Raw genomic sequence first — 11,696 nt, 5'->3', positions numbered from 1 at the left:
GAGACAGCCACAGGCCGCGAGCCGCCTGCTACCCCGCCGCACCGGTCGAGCCTACCTCTCGCCAGGTACCCCAAGGAGGACTGGACAAACCTGCCCCGGGCCAGCTACCCCGAGGAGGACTGGACAAACCTGCCCCAGGCCTGCTACCCTGAGGAGGACCGGACAAGCCTGCCCCGTGCCAGCGACCCTGGTGGAGACCTGCCAGACCTGCCCCCAAGTCCCGCACTGGAGGAACCGATGCTGCTGGACTGGTCCGAGCCCAGCGTCGCCAACGAGGTAGGCCCCGAGGGAGAACACGGAAGTAGCCCGGGGTAGCCGACCCCGGTCAGGCTGCAGAGACTTGTGAGCCCATGTCAGTGTGTTTCGGTCAGGATACCCCACTGACCAGCAGCGGCAATAACCGCTGCTAGGGCCCCGGGCTGGAACGCAGTGGAGTGGGTGGGCCTGCGTTCCCCCCTGCCACCCCGCTCACGGGTGGCAGGCTTCCCCCTCACCCAACGCTCAGGTGTAGGAGACTGGGCTTACCTAAACTGCTGATTACTGCTCAACCCCTGCCACAAAGGGCTTGAGCTGTGACTGTTTGTGCCCCGCCCTGATCCAGGGCCTGGGCCTTCTTAAACTGTTGATTAGCACTCAGCCCTTGCCTAAGGGCCTGATCTCCCTGAACTGCGGGCCGCTCAGCCCCTGCGTAAAGGGACCTGAGCTTTGACTGTCTGTGCTATAGTGAGCCGGTGTGGCACCCCTCCGTCTCGGAGGGTAGAGCCCCGGCGCGACCCTACTACAGAAAGGTTTTCATGAACCATTTTGGGTTCCATGAATCAACATTTTTTGACAAAAATGTCTTACCGGAAAATTTGCTATCAACTCTACTTGTGAGCTACAGTGTTACTTATCTGTGTCAAAAGCTGCAGGGACCACTATGCCTTTATCACTGGAACAAATGTGACTATAACAAAATCACCCCATGTGAATAGTAATGTTACCTTTTTTCTGGGAATTTGATTTAGCTGAGCCCATGGCTCCTGTGGGAATATTCCAACAATGCCAACAGAAATGTTCATGGGCATTAAAGCAATTTGGATAGGATATTCAAAGAGGCCTAAGGAAGTTATGGGCAGAATTCCCATTGCGAGTTGTGACAAAGTGGGGTTTTACTCATCTCATATGAGTCTTACTGTCCTAGACTAATACTGTGTGTACCTTAGTTTCCCAGTGTACTGCACCAATACTTCGGTGGTGGGAATTGGGTGTGTGCTTTTGCTGAGGCCCTCAGGGCAGGTGAGGCTGCCCAGCTGTTTGCATCTATGTAACCTGGGACTAGGGTGACCAGATCACCCAAGTCAAATATTAGGACACGGGGCGGGGGGGGGGGGGAGACGTGGTGGGAGGAGGCAGGGCAAAAAAAAAAAAAAAAAAAAACACCTCCCCTCTTCCTCCACAAGTGCTGGAGGGAGGCCCGGGAGACACAGGGGAAGCGCCGGGCCAGGGTGAGTGAGAGTCTGGCCTGGCCCCGAGCGCAGGCAGGACTCAGTCGGGCGGTAGGGAGAGTAGGGGGGTGGCCCGTGGGGCCAGGCAGTGGCTGTTCTCCCCCACTGGGCAGTGGGACTCGGGAGGAGCTGCTGCTGCAGCTCCCACTACCGTGGGGGGAGGAAGCAGCTGATGGCCAAGCTCGGGGGCTGTGGCTCTGGTGCCTGGGCCCAAACCCCCCGAGCCTGGGCCTGCTGTGAGGACCCAGCAGTGTGCACGCTGCGCCCAGCCCCTGGCCAGTCGCATCTGGGCTGCAGCCCTATCACGTGGTGGCCCCGGAGTGGGGGCAGCAGGTCCCAGCCCCCAATCCCGCTCGGGTCCCGGAGGGGAACAAACAGGGCTGGGCTGCCGATGAGCACTGGAAGATTCACCAAGGCACAGCTGATTGGTTGGAAGAGAACGATCGCTCTAAGGAGCTAGTTCCTGACCCAGCTGGGGATGTGGGAAGGGCTGAAAGCAGCCAGGCAGCCCCAGGATCCACCTACCAAACCAGCAGGTGAACTTCATGACTGAGTTCCCCATCAGTGGAGCTGAGACGTTTGGAGTTGGAAATGGAACTGAAACTGAAAGAGCTAGAGGACCATGAGAAGGAATGGGAGAACCGTGAGAAACAGAGGCCGCATGAACTTGTGATGGCGGAGCTGAGAAGCATAGAGACCCCTTTTGGGGTGAGTGGGGATGGGCCCAGGGTGGCTAAGCCTGCAGGGAACTACGATATAAAAGTGCTGCCTCAGTTTAAGGAAGGGGATGATATACATGCCTTCCTCACTGCCTTTGAGAAGGTCTGCAATGTGCAACAGGTTGACCCTGCAGACAGGCTTCGGCATCTCACCCCCTTACTGGGTCCCAAGGCCATAGAGATGTTCAGCCAGATGGATGGGTTGGAAGGAGGGGACTATGAACTGTTCAAACAAGCTCTGCTGCGCAAGTTTGAGCTGACCCCCAAGGCGTACAGGAAAAAGTTCCAGAGTATGCAGAAGACCCAGGGGATGACCTATATAGAACTGGTCATGCTGATGGTGGAATACACCCGCAAGTGGGTGAATGGGTCTGGGACCCAGACCAAGGAGGACATGATTAAACTGATGGGACTGGAGCAACTATATGAACTCTGCCCCCTGACCTGAGGATGTGGGTGGTGGACAAGAGGCCAAAGGACCTATGCTGTGCAGGGCTGCTGGCTGACAAGTTTGTAGACAGCAGGACAGGATATGGAATGGAATCCCAGGGGGACAGGCCCACATCAGTGCATAAGAGGGGGTCAGCCAGGGACTTCCCAGAGGGGAGTCTTGAATAAATCCCTCCTGAGAGACACAGCAAATACCAGACCTGACTGACTGGCCCTAGGGAACCGACGGCACCTGATGTGTAATTACTGTGGCCAGAGGGGCCACAGCTGGGCCCTGTGCCAAAATCACAGGGACAGGATGAGCAAACCGAGCCCTCAAAGGGTTAACTGGGTGGGAGCCCAGCCGGAGGAAGGGCTGGCTCCCCAGGCAGGAGGCGCTGCGGTTTAGCAATGGCCCAAGAGCGAGGATTCTCCCAGGCCAGCCTCTTGGGGAGGCTTGATGCTCTGGATTCAAAGTTCATAGTCTACAGGGTTGACGCAGGACCGCTTTGAGGAGTGAGTGCCTCATTCCCCTGGAGGTAGATGGGAAGTAGGTCACAGGATATTGGGACATGGGTGCTGAGGTGACACTAGCCCGGCCCGAGGTGGTAGCCCCAGACTGGGTGGTGCCCAACACCTACCTGACCCTGATGGGTGTGTGCAGGCCCCCTTTTAAGGTACCCATGGCAAGGGTACATCTGAAATGGGGGGGCAAGGAGGGGCCCAAATATGTGGGGGTGCACCATCAGTTGCCAACTAAGGTGCTGATTGGGGATGACATGGCAGAATGGCCGGGAAGCCCCCAGAGCACCCTAGTTATCACCCATAGCCAGAGCCAGCGAAGGACACTCTGCCCTGACACTAGGGGCAGTGCCCTGCCGGGGGTGCAGGTCCATACCCCAGCGGGAAAGGAGCCACTGGGGACAGGACTTGATGTGTCTGTGGCCTCGGACCCAGCCACTAAAAGGGAGTAGGACCGCATCCCTTCCCGAGCCACTGAATCCCAGGCCAAGCTGCGGAAAGATCCCTCCTTAGAGAAGCTGAGGGTACTTGCTGGCCACAGTAAGGCAAAACCCCTGGGGGAAGGCTGCCAGGAAAGATTCCTGTGGGAGAAGGGATTCCTGGGCTCCCTAAGGGGAAGTGGAACCATGGGGGATCAAGAGACAGCGAGTGGCCCCCCAGAAGTATTGCCACAGGCAGTACCTGGCCCATGATGTCCCTCTCTTGGGACACCAGGGAATCTAGCGCACCAGGCAGAGGCTGCTACATAACTTTTACTGGCCCGGGGCCTTTGATGCTGTCCAGCAGTACTACAGGTCCTGTGACCCCTGCCAGAGGGTGGGGAAGGCCCGTGACAAGAGAAAAGCAGCTTTGAGGCCCTTGCCCATCATAGAGGAGCCTTTCCAGAAGGTGGCTGTGGACATAGTGGGGCCCATCAGCAAGGCAACGAGGACAGGGAAAAAATACATTCTCGTGGTTGTAGATTTCGCTACTCGCAATCCCAAGGCAGTGGCTCTGTCCTCTATCAAGGCAGACACTGTGGCAGATACATTGCTGACCATTTTCAGCAGTGTATGGTTCCCCAAGGAGGCCCTTACAGACCAGGGCTCCAATTTCATGTCAACTTTGCTCCGGTGCTTGTAGGAGAAGTGTGGGGTCTGACACACCTGGGCCTCAGTGTATCACCCTCAGTCCAAGGGGCTGGTGGAGAGATTCAGTGGGGCTCTAAAGATGATGCTGAAACCTTTATGAGCCAGCACCCACAGAACTGGGACAAGTACTTACCCCACCTGCTGTTCGCGTACCGGGTAGTGCCCCAGGAATCAATCAGGGTCTCTCCTTTTGAGTTGCTGTATGGGAGGAGAGTGAGGGGACCCCTGGAGTTGATGAGGGGTGAATGGGAGGGGAAGGCCTCTCCTGATGGAGAATCAGTGATGGAGTATGTACTGGCTTTCCAGAAAAAGCTTGCCAAGCTCATGGCCTTGGCCAGGGAGAACCTCGTCAGGACCCAAGGGAAGCAGAAGACCTGGTACGACCTCTCAGCGCATGCCTGCTCCTATGCCACCGGGAACCAGGTGATGGTTCTCATTCCCCTGAAAAAGAACAAACTACAAGCTGTCTGGGACGGGTCTTTAAGGTCATCTGGCAGCTGAATGAGGTGAAGTATATAGTGGAACTGTCTAACTGGGCTCACAGCCACCGAGTGTACCATGTTAACATGATGAAGCTGTTCTTTGACAGGTAGAATTTGGTACTGGCCATGTGTGGCCAGTGGGAGGAGCAGGAAGATGATCCCCTGGTGGATCTATTCCCTGAGACAGGGGCCGGCACTTTGCTGGAATCAATTCCTCTCTCTGATGAGCTAACCCCTGCCCAGCAGGCAGAGAACCAAGAGGTGCTGGGTTCCTACCATCAACTGTTCTCCAACTGGCCTGGGCTCATTAACCTGGCTGTCCACCAGGTGGAGACAGGAGCACACTCTCCTGTAAGATGCTCCCCATTCAAGGTCACTGGGAAAAAAGCCCAGGACCTGGAGAGAGGGAGTTCAAGGACATGCACGGCTCCGGCCCTTGGGCCTCACCCATGGTGTTGGTCCCCAAGAAGGACGGGCCAATCTGGTTTTGTGTGGATTACCGGCAGCTTAATGCCATCACCAAGTTCGATGCCTACCCCATGCCTAGGCCTGACAAGCTCCTAGATCAGCTAGGAGTGAGTTTGTTATCTCACTATTATGGATCTCACCAAGGGCTACTGGCAAGTACCTTTGGATCTGGTTGCCTGGCTGAAATCTGCTTTTACCACCCCTCTGGGGTTATACAAGTTCCTGGTCCTATCTTTTCGCCTGAAGGGGGTACCTGCCACCTTCCACCTCAGTTACTCAATGGGATGGAGAATTTTGCCCTGACATATATTGATGATATCTGTGTTTTTAGACAGACCTGGGAGGACCATGTGTCCTAGGTTAAACAAGTGCTGGACTGGATGCAGGGATGACTATAAAAGCTGGAAAGTGCAAGGTGGGGATGTCAGAGGTGTTGTACCTGGGCCACTGTCAAGGCTGGATCCCCACTTTGAACTTTAGGGTACAAATGTAGGGGCCTGCATGAAAACTTCTAAGCTTAACTACCAGCTTAGCTCTGGTTCGGCTGCCACCATTTCAATGGATTCCATTCCTGGGAAACCTTGAAAAACCTTCACCAAATCCCTGGTGAATACAAATCCAAACCCCTTGGATCTTAAAACAAGGAGAAATTAACCATTCCCCCTCCTTCCTCCCACCAACTCCTGGTGAATACAGTTCCAACCCCCCTGGGATCTACAACAGGGAGAAATTAACCATCCCCCCTCCTTCCTCCCACCAACTCCTGGTGAATCAAGATCCAAACCCCTTGGATCTTAAAACAAGGAAAAATCAATCAGGTTCTTAAAAAGAAGGTTTTTTAATTAAAGAAAAAGGTAAAAATCATCTCTGTAAAATCAGTATGGAAATTAACCTTACAGGGTAATCAAACTTAAAGAGCTCAGAGGACTCCCCTCTAGTCTTAGGTTCAAAGTACAGCAAACAAAGATAAACACTCTGGTAAAAGGTACATTTACAAGTTGAGAAAACAAAGGAAAACTAACACACCTTGCCTGGCTATTTACTTACAAGTTTGAAATAGGAGAGACTTGTTTAGAAAGATGGGGAGAACCTGGATTGATGTCTGGTCCCTCTCAGTCCCGAGAACGAACACACTCCCCAAACAAAGAACACAAACAAAAGCCTTCCCCCCCCCAAGATTTGAAAGTATCTTGTCCCCTTATTGGTCCTTTAGGTCAGATGCCAGCAAGGTTACCTGAGCTTCTTAACCCTTTACAGGGAAAAGGATTTTGGAGTCTCTGGCCAGGAGGGGTTTTATAGTACTGTACACAGGACAGCTGTTACCCTTCCCTTTATAGTTATGACAGCCACAAAGTGGGGAGTGCTGCCTAAAGCCAGACCCAGCCAATGTGGAGGTGATCAGAGACTGACCGGCTCCCCAGACTAAGAAGCAGGTCCAGGCTTACATTGGGATGACGGGCTACTACTGGAGGTCCATACCCCACTTTAGCTCCATTGCCGACCCCATCACTGAGCTATGTAAGAATGGTAAGCCAGATAAGGTGGTCTGGACAGAGCAGTGTCAGAGGGCTCTCTGTGCTCTGAAGGAGGCTCTGGTCAAGGGCCCACTGCTGGTAAACCCAGACTTTGACAAGCCCTTTATGGTGTTTACCGGTGCCTCAAACACAGGGCTGAGTGCAGTGCTAATGCAGGTTGACAGAAACGAGGAGTGACACCCCATCATGTACCTGAGCAGGAAGCTGCTGCCCTGGGAGCAGAACTATGCAGCCATAGAAAAGGAATGCCTGGCCATGGTGTGAGTCCTTAAAAAGTTGCAGGCATATCTATTTGGACGGCGCTTCATCGTGTACACTGACCCTTCATCCCTGACGTGGCTACACCAGATGAAAGGGGCCAATGCCAAGCTCCTGAGGTGGAGTCTCCAGCTTCAGGATTATAACATGGAGGTGGTTGATTTTAAGGAGAGTTATGGTTGATGCTTTGTTCTGGAGAGGGGGGGCCAGAACTTCCCCAGACCATTGGCTAAAGTGGCCCCACTCAATTCGGTCTCGGAGGGGGGAGAGATGTGACAAAGTGGGGTTTTATTCATCTCATTATGTTGCATATCAGACTTATACTTTGTGTACCTTAGTTTCCCAATGTACTGCACCAATATTTCGGTGGTCCGAATTGGGAGCGTGATTTTTGCTAAGGCCTTCAGGGCAGGTGAGGCTGCCAAGCTGTTTGCACCTATGTAACCTGGCACCCAGCAGGGGGATGCAACCAGGTGACACCTTGTGCCCAGGAAATGAGACAAAGAGGAGGAGGAGGAGGAGCAACACAGGGATGTCAGAGGTTGGGTTGCTGGAAGCTGGCAGTCTGGGGGGACTGGAAGAGGGGGAGTCCAGAACATCTAGCCCAGGACTCCCAAGATGGACTTGGCTGAAAGTCACTGATTTCTGTGCGAACAAGCTCTGTTGTATGCTGTGTTCTCATTGACTAATAAAACTTCTGTTTTACCGGCTGGCTGAGAGTCACATCTGACTGCAAAGTTGGGGTGCAGGACTCTCTGGCTTCCCCAGGAGCCCCGCCCGGGCAGACTCACTTCGGGAAGCGCATGATGTGGAAGGGGAAGCTGAATGCTCTGAGGTCAGACCCAGGAAGGTCGAAGCTGTGTAAGCTTCTTGCCCTGGAGACAGTATGCTCAGAGAGAAGAGGCATGCTCCCCCAGAGTCCTGACTTGCTTCATATGGAGTAGTTCCAGAGCATTGACCCGGTAACTCTGTGACACAAATCAATAGCAGTTGCATACCTAAATACCTTAGGTCCAGTTAAAATTCACAGTGTCTCAGGGTGGGCTGGTCCTTTAGGAACATAAGAAAGGCCATACCGGGTCAGACCAAAGGTCCATCTAGCCCAGTATCCTGTCTACCAACAGTGGCCAATGCCAGGTGCCCCAGAGGGAGTGAACCTAGCAGGCAATGATCAAGTGATCTCTCTCCTGCCATCCATCTCCACCCTCTGACAGACAGAGGCTAGGGACACCATTCCTTACCCATCCCGGCTAATAGCCATTAATGGACTTAACCACCATGAATGTATCCAGTTCTCTTTTAAACTCTGTTATAGTCCTAGCATTCACAACCTCCTCAGGTAAGGAGTTCTACAAGTTGACTGTGCACTGCGTGAAGAACTTCCTTTTATTTGTTTTAAACCTGCTGCCTATTAATTTCATTTGATGACCCCTAGTTCTTGTATTATGGGAATAAGTAAATAACTTTTCCTTATCCACTTTCTCCACATCACTCATGATTTTATGTACCTCTATCATATCCCCCCTTTCAGACGAGATGGGTTCATCCACACCTGTACTTTGTCATCTGCTTCCAGGTGAAGGTTTGAGCTTCAGGCTGTGGTTGGGTCGGGTGACCAGACATCATGTGAGGGAGCCTGATCCATCAAAATAAAGGGGCCCAGGGGGTAGGACAGATCCAGTGAAGGTCTCTTCAGAGAGGCCCAGAGTCTGGAGTGGGCCTCGCGGAGCACCACTCTGAGATCTGAGGAGCAGAGAGAGCTGGGCCTGATATCCTGATCCAAGAGAAAAAAGTAGAAGAATTCAAGGGAATTCAGGAGACTCCTGCAGTGGATCCAGAGGGGACCCAGAGTCAGGGAGAACTTGGGAAGAAGCTCTCTACAGCAGCCAGAATGAGGGTCTCGCTGGAGCTACCTGCCCTGCAGGGCTGGAACAGAACCTGTCAGAGGAAACAAGGATGGGCATAATGGCCTGGTGAATCTGGCTCTAACCCTAACTGTAATCCAGCAAAGCTCTTCAGCATGATTTTAATTCTAAGTCTTCAGTGGGATTAGTCACATGGTTAAAGTTAAGCATATGCTGAAGAGTTTTCCAGTATCAGGGCCTGAGTATGGAATATTGACGGCGGGGGGAGGAGGGTGTTGAATTCACACTCATGAGTGTCCAGGGAAGATTGCCAGGTGGGGTAAATTCATAGCTCATTTTACTTCAATGGAGCTGTAATAATTTATAACAGCTGAGGGTTGACCTCCTCTTTTTAAGCTTTCTAATATTTCAATTTATCCAAATCTAAGAAAAGAAACAGAGCATGTTAAAAATGTGTCCAGGCAACAGAGCTTAATGTTCAAACACCAGGTGCATACGAAGAGCTGCTTGTAAGTGAGCAGTTGAGTAAGAAATATTCATAGACATGTTTTGGTGAATAATGTTTAATAATAAATAATTATTAAAAAATCATGATCTGGACATAGACAGCCATGAACATGAAAAAAGTCACAATAATGACATAAATCCCCCCCCCCTCTATCTATTTTGGTTTTATATTGGGCTCAGTGCTAAATCACTGTTAATGTTCACTTCCAAACATACACACTCAGAAAATAATATTCACCCATAAATACACAGTCATGTGCACCTAGAAACACACACACACACACACAAATGCACATTCACAATGCACATACAGCCACATGATATTTTTCACTAATAAACATACAATATTGTGCACACTCAGATACACACCCACATACCAGAACAAACACTAGTAATGCACGCAAAACTCACACCATACATTTCAGTAACAAACACATGGTATTGTACACATCTCAAAGACACACAGGAATGTAAAATTTATCGGCACATCGATTTACATTCAAGAACACACTCATAATTAAGTACGCTAACAAAAACAGACATGCACAATGTTGATTAGGAAACACACAATGAAAGCAACATCTCAGAAACATGCACTTGTAATCTCACAAAAAGAAACAAATAAACCAGATCTACACTAGAACCTTTCAACATTATAGCCATGTCAGTTAGGAAGTAATGTATTTACTACATTACTATACTGGTAAAAGGCTAAACCAGCTGAAAAATGCTTCTGCACTGTGGCTTGTTTCTCTCAGAGACCTAGTGTAAGCTACATGAGCAAAAGTAATGGTACATTTAGACTAGGAGAGTTTGTTTGTATTCCTATATCAGCAAACCTTTCTAGAGTAAACCTGGCTATACTTCCTCTCTCTCTCTTTTGCTCTCATATAAACATGCACACACATGCGCACACACATGCACACACCCACACATGAAATTCTCCAACATTTACTGCCATTGGGTAAAACGATCAACCCCCCAAATGATTTAGGTCCTTAAGTCTCATTTTCAAAAGTGATTTTTACAAATATAAATATAATACAACCAGATTTTTAAAGGTATTTGGGTACTTGGGGTGATTAACGCATGTCGGTGCTTAACACCCATTTAATTTCATGGGTGTTAGGTGCCTAGATATTTTTGAAAATCCCACAAGGTACGTAAATACCTTTAAAATCTGGCCGGAGTGACTAGGGCACTTTTGAAAATGGGACCTTGATGTCTAAGTCATTTATGTCCTTTTGCAAATGTTACCACTCATCGAGATACAAGTGCTCATGATGGTGGTATATTGCAGCAGGTATCAGATGGTCACACAGCAGTAGACAGACATGACAACAAATAGGAAGAACATCATGGAGCCGACCAGGAAGTGGAAGTAGGCCTGGGCATGAAAACTAGGGAAGGAACTGGTCTTCCAATTGCTTACCATGTTGGTCAGCATTTTCAGGATGACCATGCTGGTGAACAGGACCTCCAGGAGGGAGAGATTGGTCATGAAGGGACATAATGGACTGGTGAATCTGGAGAAGTAGGTCCGGAGATTCTACCTTTGAGATAAACTTGCTATTTTATGTTAATAATCCAGACCCCAGAAGGGGAGAGTAATTCCCATGCACCAATTGTAGGGCTTTATTTGACTGAGAAAGGAGAGAAATGGATACAGTGTCAGAGTCTGACACTAGTTTGGTGTTAGCCTTAAATCCTATCTATATCTCTAAACCATATCCAACAGGGATTTGAGCATGAGTTGACCTGTAAACCTTCCATGGGGCTGCTCATATGATTAAAGTTAAGAATGTGCTGAAGCAGCTGCGGAAACAGGGCCTCTGTACAGAATATTCAAAGGAAGTGAGTTTTGTATTCATAATCATGAGTGTTTGGAGCAGATCTTCACCTGGTGTAAATTCTTCAAGATCTATGGGAGCTGTGACACTTTAAATCAGCTGACGACTGGCCCATTGATTTTTAAGGATCCTGAGAGTGATACTTCTGTTTGTTCAGAGAAACAAACTAGAGCATGTTAAAAATTCTTAAGGTGAAAGCATTACAGAGAAATGGGGTCTGGATTATTATAAATAATATATAAATAAAAGAAAGCACATGCATGCTAAAAAGGTTACCAACTCCAACTTCAGCCAAAAAGGTTACCAACTCCAACCTCAGCCTCTGGTAGGTATCAGTCTTTCAAAAGGCAGAGCTGGGTTTAACCTGTGGTTACCAGTTCATAACTGTATCCGATGCAGAACTGGAATAACCTTGAATAGTGCAATCTTTCTTTTATGGAGTTC

This window comes from Malaclemys terrapin, chromosome 12 (assembly GCF_027887155.1).
Source record: "Malaclemys terrapin pileata isolate rMalTer1 chromosome 12, rMalTer1.hap1, whole genome shotgun sequence".
NCBI lineage: Eukaryota > Metazoa > Chordata > Testudines > Emydidae > Malaclemys > Malaclemys terrapin.
Note: the sequence above shows the minus strand (reverse complement) of the source record.